The sequence below is a fragment of the Macrosteles quadrilineatus genome, unplaced genomic scaffold, assembly GCF_028750875.1.
Source record: "Macrosteles quadrilineatus isolate MER2022 unplaced genomic scaffold, UCM_ALF_1.0 Scaffold_6__1_contigs__length_79288215, whole genome shotgun sequence".
Taxonomy (NCBI): domain Eukaryota; kingdom Metazoa; phylum Arthropoda; class Insecta; order Hemiptera; family Cicadellidae; genus Macrosteles; species Macrosteles quadrilineatus.
In genome coordinates, this window is record NW_026542599.1 from 52,792,353 (window position 1) to 52,811,080 (window position 18,728).

Consider the following 18,728-nt stretch of genomic DNA (forward strand, 5'->3'; position numbering starts at 1 on the left):
CAAACAACAAAGAAACCCAAACCAATTAATAATACAAGTGCGGGCTAAAAATTGTTGTAGTTGTTTAAGTCCTTGTTTCTTACTTCAACGGGGAAATGTAATTCACGTGTTGATATTTTGAAACCATGTCATATTCATACCCATACGTACAAAAATGCAGCTTATCATAAATATTTTGTTTACTTTTACGTTTCTGCGACCTAATGTGAATATGATGCGAGTATTGTGATTACTATAGATAACATGTATTAATCATATAATGATTCTATACTAAAAGCACCGTCATTGAACAACTCATTGGGTACATTACCAAATGAAAAACATTCATCACTTAAATAATGCCATACAGTTATTTCTTTGGTATTTAATCTGCATAGTATTTCATATAATATCACCAGCTCTATATTCCGTAATTACATTGCATTTCCCCAGCTTGCGTGATTATTTTATTTATTATTTTATTATCTTAATAGATTTAAGGATCTCGCCTCGTTCTTTATCGTTCTTACGTTTGGCATTCATTTCAAACTACAAAGTGATTTTCGTCATTTTTTTGGGGGGGAATGTTTCTAAGCAACATTTTGCTGAGTTGGATTAATCACTTACTCATTCAATAACTAGCAATATCGGGATGTGGTATTTATTCTGGATGAAATTTTAGTCACTAAAGTATCTAAAATATTGTAGATTGAGAACTTGACACCCTGTATATAGAGGACGGTCGCACCACAAATGTCACAAAGCTATTAAAGCAATTACCAACATTGAATGTACCCGCATGCCAGACTATCTTCTGGGTGATTACTGAAAGTGAGCACTGGCCGTCCATCACGTAGACTTTAGAGTTCTAGGTTCTAGACATAACTAGTATAAAGATTACACAATATACAACGTGAACCAATTTATGAAATGTTGTATATATTCAAGTCTCAAAGTTTTCTTTAGGGATCGTTCTCTATAGTGGAAATCTAGCCAACAACTACGTCGTTAGAATAATGTTGAAAAATCCAAAGTCAGGACAAAGCCTAGAGACCTTAGCAACGCTATTGTGCAATACGTTGGATTTATTCACTAGAGACATATGCTGTATTGTATTCCAATTCAATAGAAGCAGCGTATCAGGTTTATCAAGTTTCGTTTCACAACTTCAATAATTACTATTTTGCTTCGAGATAAAAAATTTGTATTTATTATTTCGTATTATAAAACGGTTGAAAGGCAAACTTACATATAGTAGCCACAACAGTGGCATGGTCGGCGCAAATGTCATATCAATTCATTTAGTTTTCTATGTTTTAAGTTATGAAACTATTAAAAGTCAATAGTTTTTAATATGAATTTGAAAATAAACATATTCGGTATGATTATTGTTTTTTAAATAATTTAATTTGTGATTGAATAAAACTAATCCTAATGTTAGTGCACATTAAAACATATCAAGTCTTGAGGATTTAATTAAATTATCTGCTAGGCGAGAAAATGATTTTAATTGTCAGTTTAACCTGCATTGTGGATTAATAATGCTTATGGTGAAAGTACTTTTAAAGGTAAATAGATAACAGAGGGAGAAAAAAAAAACAATAAATTTAGAACCTCGCAGTTGTTTCTGCTTTTAAAATTCATCGGTTTGCGTCATTTTTTAAAGCAAACTAGTTTTCTTACCTGCTACGCAAATATGAATCATTATAAAATGGTCCGTCAAACGTTTCTCGCGTTAGCATTTTCATATTATAAAATCATAAATTCATAATTCATAATTTCATAAATTTTATTAAACGCCGTGTGTGTATAAGCAATGTTTGTATCTCTATGGATCAATTATCTAAAGTACTATCTAGGTATTATCATAAATTTTATCAAACGCCGTGTGTGTATAAGCAATGTTTGTATCTCTTTGGATCAATTATCTAAAGTACTATCTAGGTATTATCATAAATTTTATCAAACGCCGTGTGTGTATAAGCAATGTTTGTATCTCTATGAATCAATTATCTAAAGTACTATCTAGGTATTCTATGACGTACATAGCAAGTATACTTCATACACAGACGTTAATATGATTATTCACTCAGAGCAACACACCGCGTTGCATACCACATCCCTTTGAAGATATTTTAGGAAATCATTCCAGCTTGGCAAAACGTCGTTTGAAGTCATAGAAGCTTGACGAAACATCATTAAAGTCTATGAAACATTTATTATTTCTTCTAAAAATTGCTTAATTATAAGTTTTGCATTTTTTAATTGATGTACTTTTAAATTTCAGTAAAGCTATGTTCATAAAGGGATTTGTTCTACATTTCCTTGTTTGTTAATAATAATTGACATGATTCCAATACCACATTCTTCAAAATTATTTCAATAAATCTAACATAAAAAGACTTGTGTCCTATTTCCTCGTAATTTTATCACTTCCTTAGACCATACAGTTTAATATAACTTTCCTCTATTCGGTTTCCGTTAATTTATAAACATGTAAGCTACAGTGTGTACATTTAATTTCTTAAAACAAAACTATCAGATCAAAACCCTAACTTTTGTTTTGGTTTCCCAGTTCTTTTTGGAATGATGTAGAAATGTCAGGTGGACAGTTTATATTTTTCTAGATAGACCCAATAAGAAAATAAAATCAAACAAACCTCTTCAGATCAACTGTAACATTGTTCAAATTTGATCCTGATCTTAACTGTCTATACTGTATAAGAAGCTGGAAATTCACTGGTTTTGTAAGATTACCTAAAATACGAGATAAATTTTAATGGAGGTTTATTGACAATGAGAACACGATATACATTTTCTAAGTTCTCATATTCTGGAAATATGTTTTCCAGCTGAGGATCATTGGCAAAGCATTTCGAGGTATATGTATATACACGTTTTTACATGACATTTGGACAAATTTCCTTTTAGAAAATTTCAAATATAGGGAATAAGCTATTTAAAATATTCTTTAGTTTTATTTCATAGCCTATAGTAAATTGAGACTCGGCATCTATACATTGACAACACTGGGAAATGGTGTATTTCCGCAGTCGTAAGGTAATTTTAGTATTATCACTCAACACCAATAACTGCTGTGGGAATTGGCACGATTCCAATAGGCGAGTCAAAGGATTCAACGTATATCACTTGCACCAGCACAGACTAGATGATAAGAAGGAATGATAAGATTATAAGAATTTTCAGACAAGGCCGCGGGACAAGGCAACTGCTCGCATATTTTTTTACTTTAACGAGAAGCAATGGCACACTTCACGTATGGAAATTATAAAGGGGTTTATAGAGTTACTGGAAATACTATAGCCAAGTTGCTCGTGCCAAATCACTTCTTGTACCTATGCTACGTTTGTTTCTGTATTGACTCGGAAACCACAATTCTTCTGTAAATCAACCAACAATAATTATAATATAAAACTTACTATCAAGTGTAGGGTAAAGATAGTATTCACATATAGTTTGGTTTGGAAGCCGACGTTCCGAGGACATTGCAGTTATCCACCATCAGGGGGTTAATTGTGTAGTGAAGAAAATACACAAATTTTCCCTTGACTTACTCCTTCAAAGTATGGATAGATGATTCGGCAGCCCGAGAAGAAAACGAGTGGACAGCTGTGCTAAGCAAATGAAATAGTATGCAAGGAACGTCGATGGACTAGCATTTTCTACCATAGTGGTATGTTTGATAGGACGATTCTAACGTCAAAACATATTCAACTTGATATTCAATCAAGCTCTCTGGACGTAATGGAGTGAAGAGTAAAACACACATACGGGTATTGTATTGGTAGTGTGGGGGGGAGGTGTATGTAGGGCAGACACTGATTGACTTGTCATTACCAGTGATGTTGGATTGCATTTGTGAAATTATTATATACGACACTAGATGGGGAATTTAAACTTTTATATTCAATACAAGAAATTGTGACAATTTTTAAAATACGATATTCGTTTTTGACTTTCTTTCATGGGGTTCACACAAACTTCAAACGTGTAAATTTTGCATATGCATATATCATATAAAAATAAAAATACATGTAATGTTAAGAAATAAAAATAAATTAATCAGTTTTATGCTAAACGTAATTCTTGGATTGGTATATCGATTTAAATAGCTCAAAATGAACCCACAAAAAGAATAAATCTCACAATAACATATACGGTTATGGAACGTAGCTTATTTTGCTTATATCTTTTGCGGATCCAACATCACAAACAACATCTACAACATGTTGTAGATGTTGTTCAACAACATCAACATCCAACATCTACAAAAACAGTTAAAAATGTATCTGGTTTATGGTGTGTAAGGCAAAAAAAGTATTCACATGGAAAAGCGACAAAAAAACATGTTGTGAATAAACAAAAGGTAGTAGTTCCAACTCCATGTAAAACCTCTTTGTTTTGTCATGATCAAAAAATGCAGGATGATTGTGATCCAAATACTTCCAAAGTTTGTATTTCTGAGGAGAACATTAACAATAGAATAAACTGTTTGGTAATTGGGGATTCATTGTTGCGTTATTCTGGGCGTAGATTGGCGAAGAGCGGGGCTGTTGTGGATGTCCTTCCAGGTGCAAAAATTGTAGATATTAAGCATTCTCTTCTTAATAAGTACCTGTCTTGTCAACCTAAGACAATTGTAATACATGTAGGCACTAACAATCTCGCTCTCGGCTACAGGGGTGAAGCTGGGTATAATGGGGGGTGGGGTAAGCGCGAGGCATTGCACAGTATGGCAGATCTATTGTCTTCCACCAGACGATCATTTCCGGACTCTCGAGTAATTTTGAGTGGTGTCCTTGTACGAAGTGACATAGCATACTATCACCTTAATCACTTTAATGAGCAATTGTATGTGATGTGCATTAACTTTGGCGTATCTTTTATAAATGCAAATTGTGTTCTGAGAAGGTCTCATCTGGCACAAGATGGTAGGCATTTGAATAGAGATGGCAATGTTAGGTTTGGATCATTTATTTCCAGCAAGCTTTTTGGAAAAACTACAGGCAATCTGAGCTCACCAAATAAAGAGCAACTCTCTCCTCCAAAACTTGATCGGTCGGGAAATGGAAGCAGCCATGTAGTAAATACACATGAACTGAGCTCAGTAATTAAAGATTTTGATTTTGATATCCTAGGAGTGACGGAAACTTGGTTGAACCCAATGTTCACGGATGAATGTTGCAATGTAGAAGGATATTCATTGTGGCGGAAAGACAGAGATCGATCTGAAAAAGGTGCTCCAAAAAGTGGTGGTGGGGTTGCACTTTATGTAAAAAATGGCCTCATGTTTAAGAAAATTGATTTGGAAAATATTGATAGTAGTTTAGAATATATTTGTGGGACAATACGTTTAAAGAGCACTTTGTTTAATATTTGTATTGCTTACAAACCACCCGATGTAGCTTACTCCTGCTTGAGTTCTTTGTTCCATGCCTTGTTTATTGATATGAAAATGGAGTTTGACGAGGTCATTTTACTAGGGGATTTCAATATAAATCTCCTTGACGTTAATAAAGCTGACACAAAGTTCATTAATAGAATGCTAGATAAAATGAATCTTACTCAAATTATTAAGGAACCTACCAGGGTAACAGAAAAATCATCTTCCTTGATTGATTATATAATTTTAGGAAACACTCTGAGTTATCGTTCAGCTGGGGTAGTTGACACCTCAGAACTAGTAGATTGGAGAGGGGTAAAGATCACCGACCACAGGCTTGTATTCTGTGACATATGCCTACCCATAAACAAACCTCCTGCCAAGTTTATCACCTACCGATCTTTTGAGCATTTCAATTTACAAAAATGTTTAGATTTAGTAGCAAATGTAGACTGGAATGGCTTTAAAGTGTTGAATGATGTGCATGCAATTGCCGATGCATTGTCATCAAAAATAGTAGAAATATATTACTCTTGTGCTCCGCTTGTTACAATACGAGTGACGAAGGGGAAGGCTCCTTGGAGAAATGATGAGATTAAAAACTTAACTAAGTTAAAACGTAAATTAAAATCAAGGTTTCTTCAGACACAAAGTTCAAATGATCAATCCATGTATATAAAAGTTCGAAATAGGCTGAACGGGACAGTAAGAAAAGCAAAGAAATCTTATTTCAAAGATAACATAAACTGTCAAGACTCAAAATCTTTTTGGAAGACACTACGAACAGGGGGAATCATAAAAAATCATTGCAAAATCAAGTGCACGTTTTCACCTGATGAGTTAAACACATTTTTTGTTAGCATGGGCTCTGGACAAAAGGCATCTCAAAGTCTTATAGATTATTATAGAACCAATAATTCTGTCAAGTGTGGCCAAGTTTTCAGTTTCAAAACTGTGAGTCAAGACATTGTAAAGCACATAATGAATGACATTAAAACCAGTGCCTGTGGAACAGATGGGATTTCCATACAAATGGTAAAGGCTGTGAGCCCGTATTGCTTGGAACTGATTACGCATCTAGTCAATTTGTCATTAATGTCAGGCCGTTTCCCTGATTGTTGGAAAGAAGCTTTGGTATTTCCGTTGCCCAAAGCAAAGCAGCCTGAACACATTTCTCATTTCAGGCCCATATCAATTCTTTCAGCACTATCAAAACTGGTTGAAAAAGTGGTGGCTAGCCAACTTGAGCCTTTTATTGAAAATATATTGCATGATAACCAGTCAGGCTTTAGGAGAGGCTTCAGCACAACATCGGCTTTGCTGAACATTATAGATCAGCTGTACAGAGCTAAAGATAATAAGCTCAATAGTGCCATGGTAACTTTAGACTTTGCCCAAGCTTTTGACTCTGTTGACTTCGAGCTACTAAGAGCCAAATTAAAGTACTATAAGTTTGACCAAACAGCCCAAAATTGGTTTCAATCTTACCTTGAAAACAGAATGCAGGTAACCAAGGTGGATGGAGTTACCTCTAAAGCCCTTCCAAAAACATGTGGAGTGCCTCAAGGAAGTGTGCTTGGGCCTCTTTTGTTTATCTTGTATACTGCTGACATGAATGAAACATTGTCCCACTGTTCTCTCTTTTCGTATGCCGACGATTCACAGCTACTCTTCTCATTCAAAGATTCAGAGATTTTGCAGGCAGAACAGGCAATAAATGCTGATTTGACAAATATTTATCAGTGGTCAAAAAATCATTGTCTTAGGTTAAATACTGGGAAGTGTTCAGTAATACATTTCAGCAATTGCTTGAGAAACACTCTTTTAAGCCACCGAAATATTGTAAATATACTTTTGGAAAATGATTTATTGAAGGTTACTGAGGCTGTTAAAGTCCTTGGGCTTACGATTGATACAGAATTAAAATTTTCAAAGCAAGTAAAAACAATCGTACAAAGGGTCATATCTTTACTCAGAGTGTTAAATAGATTTAGGCATATATTAGCTGAGAATGTAAAATTACAAATGGTTAGATCCCTGGTAATGCCAATAATAAACTATGCTTTGCCTGCCTTTGGGTTTTCTTTGTCAGCTGAAAATTTGAATATCTTGGACCGCTTGCAAAATAATGCTCTAAGATTTGTATATGATCTAAAAAAATTTGATCACATATCACATACGAGAAAGGAAAGTGAAATGTTACCAGTGCAGGTTGTTTGCGTCCTTGAAACTGTTGCCATAGTACATAAAGTGGTCAAAACCAACAGACCCTCCTACCTCAAAGATAAACTAACCACTCGAAAAGAAGTACGAGATAGGTGCACAAGACAGGATAGCCTACTGCATTTGCCTCGTGTAAACTTTGAATGTAGTAAGAAGGGGTTTTCTTTTTTCGGCCCTCAGGAATACAATTCCTTACCTGAAAGAATTAAAAATTTAAGTTATAAGGCTTTCAGACAAGAAACAAAAAAACTTTATTTGTAAATATAGGCTGGTTGAATTAGTTTTAGTTAAATTATTTGTTCTCTTTTATTATTGTATTGCAGACTTTGTACCTGACTTGAGTTGTTTTGAAAAGCAGTGTATTTATGTACTGAAAACCGCTTCAAATAAAAGACGTTTCTATTCTATTCTATTCTATCAATGATATAGATAGTTTAATATTTCTCAGGAAACTACTTGAAATTGTAGATTTTATTATATCCATTTACTATACTTCTAAAGGGTTAAAAGCATTCTGGAGCTTATAGCGTCTCGATATTAATCCAAATTATACGACAGTCATGTAAATTGTTGTTGCTCTTCAGAATTGCAATTATTAATCATACTTTCTTGCAACGTCCCTTTTTGATATTACCTTGCTCAAGATGTTCCCCTTTTAGACAAGATTTTTTACAGTAATGATTTGAATATCATACATAATGTGCAACACAGTATTTTCTTTGAGGAATAATTATTAAATTTGTGTAGATATGAAATCATCCTGACACCAAACTGCAGTACTTAAAATCAATGTGATAAATCAAGGAGTAAACTTATATAAGTATTTTCGCAATTTGTTTAATTTATGAGACAGCCAGTCTTTGCCTGAACGTAGATTGTTCAGGAATGCAATAACAAACCCCTCTCCAACGTCAACTTGTTTGAATAAAAGTTGTTCACAAATCTAAATCAAAGAGAGCCTATTCAAATTAATTTAGATAGTGCCAAAGTATATACTGAGTTACAGTTACTATTATAAGAATATTTTACAAAATTTCCTAATAATATCGCATATAATATAGACAGTTTGTATAAAAAATATTGTTCCTTATACCGCACTTGACTTGAGGACCTGTGTGATTGACAACTCGTCATGTTTAAGGGTTTGTTTATCGGGTGATCTCAGTCGATAGTGCGAAGTGCCTATTTCCTACCTAAATTGCGTATAAGAAAGCAATAAACTAAAATCCACAAGAGATAGTTTAAACGTGTTTACTATAATTTACAATTTAACGCAATTTTATGAGATTAAGAAGGAAAACCAACAACAAGGTTATGAAAAACACTAGTGAAAATGACCTAAGATAAGCAGTACCATGAAGATTAAATCAAAAGCTCCTTCTACAAAAGTTCACGAAAATAAACTATGGATAGTAAAAATATTGGTGTTTAACAATGACCAAGAATGGCTATATTTTGCCATCCTCAGTTAAATTAGTAGACCTATATATTAAGGCTCAACCTAGATGTGTACATCAAAGTAAAAGCCCTGAACAATTTAAAATACAATTTTCCAGCTTGATGTTTTTCTTTGCCAAATATAGCACACATTTCTCTAAGAAAACAAAATTCTATTAAACATAAAATATCAACTAAATTGCTATTAATTCACCTACTTTTCACCAAACCATAAATAAAAGATACTCCGTGGTTAGTCTATGCCAAAACCTATACACAGAAGAAGTATTGTATGTTTTATCTATGACAGACCACATCTCACATCATCAAGGTACTCATCTACACTTGCATGGCTTTTATTGTATGACACAATTTTCTTCCCGATTATCGAAAACATGTTAATAATCCCACGAACCTATGAAGTACTTTCTTGAACGTAATAATATATGATTATTGAAAGTACACCAAAACAGGCAAGTGCCATCCCTACAATAAAATATAAGGTAACCTGATGAGGTTCTTTTGATATTGACATCTCCCACTGATTTTGTAATATAAAATGTTCTAAGTGCATTAAAGCATAGATTTTTGAACAAAAAATTTAAAGCATACCATAAATTAATTCCTCATTTTCTTCATACTATAAAAAACTTACCATGCAGTAAAAAATCTATTAATCACATATTACTTTGACATATTCTGTAAATGCTTATAACAACCTTTGAAATACAATTGAAATATTAACAGCTGTTACATTAAAAATAGTGTAAAATTACCCATATCGTAATAATGTAAACAAATCTTAGGGGAAAACTTTAAAGGCCAAAGGGGCAGAGCCCCGAGGGAATTTACCTCGTTTCTCTAGTTTAATGGCTCATCTACAGACCAAGACTTTTCTTTATTTTGCATTGAGTAATTTGAAAATAAAGCACTTTTTCATTCATTTATTCATTCATTATCATCTATAGTTGTTGATGACTAACGTACAGTAGAAATAACTAATGTTTCATTACTAATGTCCAATATGTTATCTAAAAAATTAAGTAATTTGAGGTATTCTTACCATAACTACTTAACAGTAATGCTGCATCACCAAAACAAACCTAAAAACAAAATAACAATTGTTGAATTCAGAAAAACGTCGTTTCAATAAATTAAAAAAATGAATTATTATACTTAAAAATTACAATGGCAGTTAATGAAGAAAACCTACAACTTGATTTAAAATACTATTTAGGAGAGTAATTTGCAAGTTTGAATACATACAGTAATTTTTAATAATAAAACAAGTAAGATAATGAATCAGAACAATTTAAAGTAATCTTCTCATAATTTAAAAGAATATATACATATTTTAACTTAAGTTAATTTTCTTATTCCATTTCCTAAATTTTAAACAACATGGATAACACATAGGCAGGATAAAGTATAAAGAGATAAATAATCTCATTAATCTTATCTCGAGTGAGAGGCGAGAAGACTTTTCTCTTTTTCTCTCACTCGTCTTCGCAAAAGTTAAGGTTTACAAGTATTGAAAAAAACTTGTTGTATTGAGTTAAAAGATCATAGTCGTCTTAAAATAACAGAAATTTTGTATTTCCTATCATAATTAATAACTGTAAATAAGAAGCAGCATGATATTAGTTTCTCTAACCATGAGTTTTAATCAGCTTGTATTTTGCACATACGTGAGTGAAAGCTTCTCAGGCACCGATAACCTATTGCATTTAAGGCCCCAATTCGGATTTAACATAGCTCCCCCTTAAACCCTTTTTCACATCCCACATCGAGCATTGCATTTCACTGGTACATTGTTTGGAATTGGAAACGTTAACTAATACGATTTATCATGTATCAGAATGCAAACAAAACTAACGCTTGTTCAATCAAGTGGAAAATAACGAATATAATATATTATCAAATTAATAATAAAAAACACTGTACATCAACTGCCTAATAAAATACCATAGATAATTAATTAGACTACTGTCAACGTAAAAAAAATTCAAATCTCAACAATTATTGATTATTAGGTAATAGCAAGACAAGATTTTTATTCGGAATCCACACAATCCCAAAAAATATTTGACACAATGCGAGTGTAATAGTTGGTCTGGAGGAAATTATTTGTGATGTAACTTTTCAAAAAAAGAGCGTCCCGGTCAGAATTATATAACTCCATGCCTGGGAAACTATACTCTGCATGTGTACTAAATAAAAAAACATTTTAAATTTGTAAGTAATTTGCCTATTTTAACTACTATGCTACTCTTGTTGTTGTTACTACTGAATAAAACGAAATTGACCAGAAGCTTTTCCAATAGTTTTCAAAAATACAATACCCCTTTTATCAAAAATTTCAATAAAAATTTTAAATTAAAAATTTTGTGAGGCATTTAACCTCCAGTTACGTTCACATTCTGCATTCAATAAACACTCCAACGTAAGATCTGATCAAGACAAGAACTTACGAAGTTCATCAATCTTAAGAGAAACTGAGGATAAAGTTGTTTCTACTCTTTACTGTTTCTATTTGTTGAACGAACTACATTTGATCGCAAAGTCTAACCTCATTTACTTCACTTTCATTATCTTACAATGACAGCTTGCGTAACCTACCAACCTTACAATAACAAAAAAACAAGTAAGTTTGATATATTGTATGTTTACGATGTAAACGTTAACTTTGAAGTTTCCTTAAAGTAGCCTTATATTTATATACTTATTCTGAGTTCATAAGTTTCTAGTATTAAACTAAAGGTAGATAAAAAGTAAAGTGCGCGAACAAAATATAAGAACTAACTTGCGAACTTGGAGGTAGAATGCGTATAAGTACTATGTAACTTATTTTTAGTTGGTTTTACTCCTTGGTAAATAAAGAAACCATTGAAATTGTATATAATAGTTAAAAAGACGCTTGCTGCACAATGTTTGAATGGAAGCTGTCTGAATATAAACGAACAAAGTTAGCATTGAGAATCAAATTTGAACAAAACAGAGCTCTGGCTTTTTGAAGTGTTACCACTTGTTCATGTTCTTAGAACTTGTTTTCATTGGAATAAAAGTGTTTCTTATGATTAGAGGACATTGTAATGTCAAATTCGAACTATACAAATTTTTTGGGTAAATATTAGGGGGGTAGGCGTTTTAGGGTAATTATTTTCTTATTAAATAAGTTTATTAATTATTCACAAAACAATGTTAACACTTAGGTTAATTTTTTCTAAAAGAAGCTCAAAGACATTTTTCTACTACAGACGTTCTACTTTTTTCCTCTCAATTCGTTGTACAGTTTTGATGGCATGTTGTATTATTTTTCAGTTTTTGTAAGGGTTTTCACGAGATCGTTTTGTAAAAGAACGGTCTGAAATAGGGATTGTACTATTGTGCTGACATTGAATTTTTCCAAGGAAAAATACCATTAAATATACAATTAAATAACATGAGGTCTCATGTATAGTTAAAACATGTATAGTTTTACCGCCACTTTTCGTCAACTTCCTCGACTTTTTACGTCATGAAACCATACGGAAGACGCACTGTTACCAACCCAATCAAATTTCCAACAAATTAACAACTTCTATTTAGCCCAGTCATTTTAATTGGTTTCAGGTTCCTTCCTGGCAAAACTTATCTTGATCTTAAAAGTTATAACTAACTACATGTATAACATTCAATCTAGGATTAGAGTGAACTTAATCAATAAAGTTGAGTAATTGAATTGTTTTAATGGGTAAAAAACAAACCTGGGAAATGTCAGAAAGTAGTGAAGATAATCCTTCAAGAGTCAAGAAAACATTTGCCAACCGTCCATAAAGAATTACCCAACCTAACTGTTGGTTAACTTTATAAATCGTGACTTCAAATCTTTAAACAAAAACTTTGAAGAAACAATTAAGAGAGTATTTCGTTCTAAACATTTTCAACTTATTGCAATATATTATTTTTATTTGGAGATATGGCCTCTGGATCATTATTGAACATAATTAAATCTGAAGTGTATCAGAATGCAAACAATACATGTAACTAATATGCATAACCAGTTTGAATGGAAAATCTTCTATGAAATACCAATAAAACATTACCATGCATTATTCGAAATTCTACTTTATTGACAAAAATTGGTAATTAGGTACTGTAAATATTTCCACATTTCTTTTGTGTTGTGATAAAAATAAACTAATAATTAATAAAGATATAAATTTGGCCATCAGTAGAGGCAGGCGTGTTATTCTGGTATTTTTTGACTTGGCCAAAGCTTTCGACTCAGTAGATAGATCGCTCCTTTTAAAAAAATTAGAACTGATAGGTGTTAAAGATGTAGCTCTGCAATGGTTCCGATCTTATTTTGATAATAGAAAGCAGTTTGTAAATATTAATGGAATCAATGGAAATCTTGGTAATGTAGATTTTGGGGTGGTCCAAGGTAGCACGTTAGGGCCTTTACAATTCTTAATTTACATTAACAATCTTGTGAAATTAAATATTGAAGGTGATTTTTATCTTTTTGCTGACGACACATTATTATTATTCCAAGGCGAAACTTGGGACTCAGCTTTTGCCAATGCCGAAAGAGGCGTGTCAAAAATAAAAAAATGGTTTGATCAAAATGTGTTAACGCTCAATGTCACTAAAACAAAATTTATTCCAATCTCCTTAAGAGCTCGAGGTGACACACTTCGCAACGAAATAAAAATTCATTCTTGTGGTCATGAAATCGGAAATAGTTGTCCCTGCCCAGTAATAAATCGAGTTCAAAATTATAAATATCTTGGAGTTGTGTTTGATTCTAAATTGTCATGGGCAGATCACGTGTCATATTTAAACAAAAAGTTAAGAAAACTGATTTTTGCTTTTCGCCAACTGCACCATTTTCTTGAAATGGATGAAATTAAAAATGCATATTTTGCTTATGTACAGTCGCTGCTTGAGGGGGGGATAATTGCCTGGGGTGGTGCTTACAGCAACATTCTGCAACCTCTCGTTGTAACACAAAAGGCAATTATAAAAGCGGCACTTGGCAGGGGTAGGCAATACTCGTCGGATGCTCTGTTCACTGAAATGAATGTACTTGATTTAACGCAACTATTCATCAGAACAGTTTCGATGTTTATTTTCAAACACCACGAGTCACTCTTTGTACGTCCACAACATGACCATAATACTCGACATGCACTGGGCCAAGGCATACGCTTACCCAGACTTACAAAGACATTTTCTACAACTAATTGCCACTACGTTGCACACATCATTTACTCTAACCTTCCACTAGACTTACGAGACTTCGACAGACACTCAATTACAACGTACAAAAAAAACATTGTTCACTGGCTCAATCTCATTGGTAGGGATGGAGCTAATAGATTATTAGTTTCCATATACAGACAATAGCTGACAGCTGGTACAGCGTGTGATTGTGTGTGCGCGCGTGAGTGTGCCTTGGTGAGTATGTGCGTGTGTGTGTGTGTGTGTGTGTGTATGTGTGTGCAGTTCTCGATTCTGTGCCACAGGGACAGAGCATTGACGGCCCTAGTACCCTAGGGCTACCAGCCGCTTGTTGGTGTTGGAACGAGGACAGCTGAGTGTATCTGTGTGTGGTAGTGTGCGTGTGTGCGTGTGTGTGTGTGCGTGTTATGTGTGGGGGGGGGGAGGGGGCCGTTTTGGATTGTTAATGGTAGGGGGAAGTCAACGAGTCAATCTGACATCATTATCTATGTTCCTATGCGATTAGCCAAAATTCCGCTAGCGCTTTGTAATCATGCCAGTAATTAGAAGTTTTTTGTTTTGTTTTTTAATAATTATCAAAGTTTCTTTTTCTTTCTTATTAGGCTGCAATATAAAACGACTCACTCCCACGCACGGGTTTTCCCATGTGGGTTTAATTTCGTATACTTTAAGGTATTTAGTTATAGTTCTATTGTAATACATTATTTGTAAAAAAAACTGTAAAACAATTATTTTATACGGAATAAAAGAAATTTTGATTTGATTTTGATTTGAATAACATTGATCAATTTTTCTACAAGACCTAATTATTATTCATATAATTTTAAGTTTTTAAATACAATTTGCATCCCTACAGGAACACAGTGTTTTTCAATACTCCATTGGTGAGTTTTCTACAACGAGTTAATTCATGAAGTGTTTAGATCTTGATTGACGACGTGATTATAACCAAGTGTAGAATAACAAGTGGTTCCTTATCCTTCCAGTGTTTCTATTCCAAGCCTCTTTTCTTATTTTGTAACCAGTGCGGTTCTCGTAGTAGTGAACCGTTACAATCTTTGAAGTTCATGTTACTTTTATTTGGCGTAGGTCCAAGAATACATAGCCTTTTATTTCAGCCTGGTTGAATAAACGTTCAATAAATCAACTGATAATCGTCTTAGTCTGCAAGGTTGAAACAATTGAGATATCTCAAACTTATTTTATCTGTATAGTCATGCCTAGTCATAGATGGCATCGAAAACAAGGTCCTGAGGATACATTAACAATAACCTATAAAATGTATGAGTTATTTAGAAAGTAGTTAGGAAGTGACTAGATACATATGAAATACTAGATTAAAAACTGAGTATTTCAGTAAAAAAATATTTGAATTTCCAATCAAATAAAGAATCTTTAATGGATGGCAATAAATTTTAAGCAATACTTAAAAACCACGGCTTATTCGTGTTAAATATTTTACAGGGTGAACAACTTATTTTTCCCCCATTGGTATCTCAGAAACTATTTAATTTTGAGGAAACATCAATAGCGGAACTTCAATTTTTTTTTATTACGTAAAAAAAACGGATTCCACATTTTAAAAAATGGCCACCATTTTCCAAATTGGTGGCTAACTTTAAAATGTCATACAGAAACCCTTGTATTTTAACACGTTTTTAGAGATAAACTACAATTTTAAAACATTTTTATTCCTCACATTTCTCTCTAAAGCAATTAGCTCAGCAGTTAAATTTTGGAAAAGGCTGCTTTCTCTGTACATACTTCATCCTAAACGAGTAGCCTAATTTTAGAGTGGAAGTTCAAAGAATAGATTTGTCTTACAATGGCATGTACATTTTAAAAATGTCATACAATTAGAAGTTTTGAAAGATATTTCAATGTTAGCTGCCATATTTGGCAAACCGATTTTGGAAAAGTAAAAATCACATTTTTAGCAAATGTTATGATATTTTTTAATTAGATAAAATTTTTGAACGAATGTATTCTTGGCACTACCTATATAAACGTACTCGCTTAGGAGCTACAGGATGAAAGATTTACAGAGAAAGCCACTCTTTCCTAAATTTAACACGCTGTAGCTTCTAAAGGAGTGGCTTTAGAGGAACAATTTAAAGTATTAACACAATTTTAAATTTAATTTACATTCAGAAAACATTATAAAATACATGGGTTTCTTATATGAATTTTTTTAGTTAGCCACCATATTGGAAAATGGCGGTTATTTTTTCAATATAAAATTTATATTTTCAACTGTCATAAGGAAATAATTTAAGTTCCCCATTCAATTTTTTCTCAAAATCAAATAGTTTTTGAGATACCAATGGTGGCACAGTTAAGTTGTTCACCCTGTATAGTATTTGTATAGAAAAATCACTCTCGACGACGGGTAATTTGTGTAGTTCTCAATTAGTAATTAGTCAAAAGACGCTTAAAACTACAAAGTCTGTTTTGTAGAGGACAAACACCTTAGACAAGGAAAGTGAGTTAATTTGTGCTGCTGCCAAATCGTTGACTTGCCCTTTACATCGCCCTTTAACATCAATTCCTGTCGTCCTTGTTGCTTTATCTGATATGCCACGTCAAAAAATATGCATGTTTTGATAATTCAACATGCTTTCAATAATCTTTAAATCGTCCACAAATATAAACGATTGTCACTAATGACTGATGGTATAGGAATTCTTTAAACATTCTTATTATGCTTCAAATACCTCCAAAGAATTTAAAATCAGTCATAAAAGTTTTATTGAGTAGTGTATTGATTTATCTATGGTATTACCAAAGAATACACACCTAGTACATCTGACTTTGTACACTGAAGTTAGAATTTATGTTTCCTATAAACATAATATACCAATGTATACAGTGAGGAAGAGCTTGAGGTAGCTTTTGCGTAAACAGAACGTACACGATTGAATAAGCCTCTTGATCAATCAACGTGGTTATTGCGACTGTTAAAGTCATATATATCTTTTAGTTTCACATAACTAACTACATATACTTATACTCTTCGATATGCACTAAGAACTATTTTTATTTTTAATATCCATAATGTTCGTACGACTTTTACCTGGTAATTGAATTTCTAGTGTTTGTAATTCAAAGAAAGCGGGGTAATATGGGGTAGATTAGGCTAAGCTGGTCAACAAAAAATCGTGCTACTTATTCTTTTTGTTCTATCATTTCATTCAATCTTGTTGAGCTTGGTGCTATTTAATAAAATATTTAAATGAAAAAACGTGTTCTTGAAATTGCTTAATAAAATCAGCCATTTTCTTATAATTTAAACTTTAGGAACTAATATGGCCCCCATATTAAAATTTAAAATTGGACCAACCTTTTTCTAGCATAGGTATCTTCTACTTTAACGTATACACCAATTTTCATTAATATAGGTTGAAACGATCCAAAGATAAAATGTTTATGTAAAAAATACACAATGGTGGATATCTGGTTAACGAATTGATTTTGGAAAAACATTTTATTCATCATTTTCTTACCATTTTGGCCCAAAAAGTAACTGCGTAAATTATGTCCCCAGCTTTTCCATATAATCATAACTTCTAAAAGATGGGATTTATTAGTGAGATTTAATAGGAGGAAACGTATTTATGCATATAATTCACAAAATCAGATGTTATTTTACCAGTTACACATTTGTATCAATGATATTTATTATTCAATGACAAGGATAACGTTATAATACAATACAAACAACAGAGATAGATAAACGGTTATTTGACTACAAAGGCTTCAGTTTTATAAACAGGAATCACGTCCCAGCTTAGCATTGACGACAGTTCAACATTTCTGTGACAATGAATCGACATTCAACTGGGGGGATTGACGAGTGATTGATGAAGATATTTAAACTGGGAGGAAAATACCTTACACAAGCTTTGTTACTGAAATGTTACAAAAAGTTTCAAAAACATATTTTTTTCTATTGCTCACTTTCAGTTACTGATATTGTTTTATTAGTAATCGGAGCATGAATATACTCATTTCCTTGTTCATCTGTAGTATATACATTAAAGTAAAAATTAAGTTTATAAAAATTAAGGAAAACGGGCGATTTCGCACGTAGTATAAATATTTCAACTGTAAACCTTAATTGTATAAATAAACATATTATGTTATCCACTTTTAGGATATTTTGATAATTTTACAGTCTCTTCGCTGCACAAAGTGAACATATATATTGTATAGCCTGGATTGCATCTGGCTGACTTTATTGGTATTTTGAGGCTGCTGTCCAATGGACATGCACATGCTTATAACATTTTAACCAAATATTTAGGTGATTTGTTTGTCGAGTAGCCCAAGTAAATGTAACGCAACCTTTTTGCTAGTCAAATAATTTTCAAAGACTCTTTAACAGTTCTAGTTTTTATTAGTATCTATTATGTTTTCATTAAACTGAATTTATTCATCAAGTAACCCATGTAAACATCTC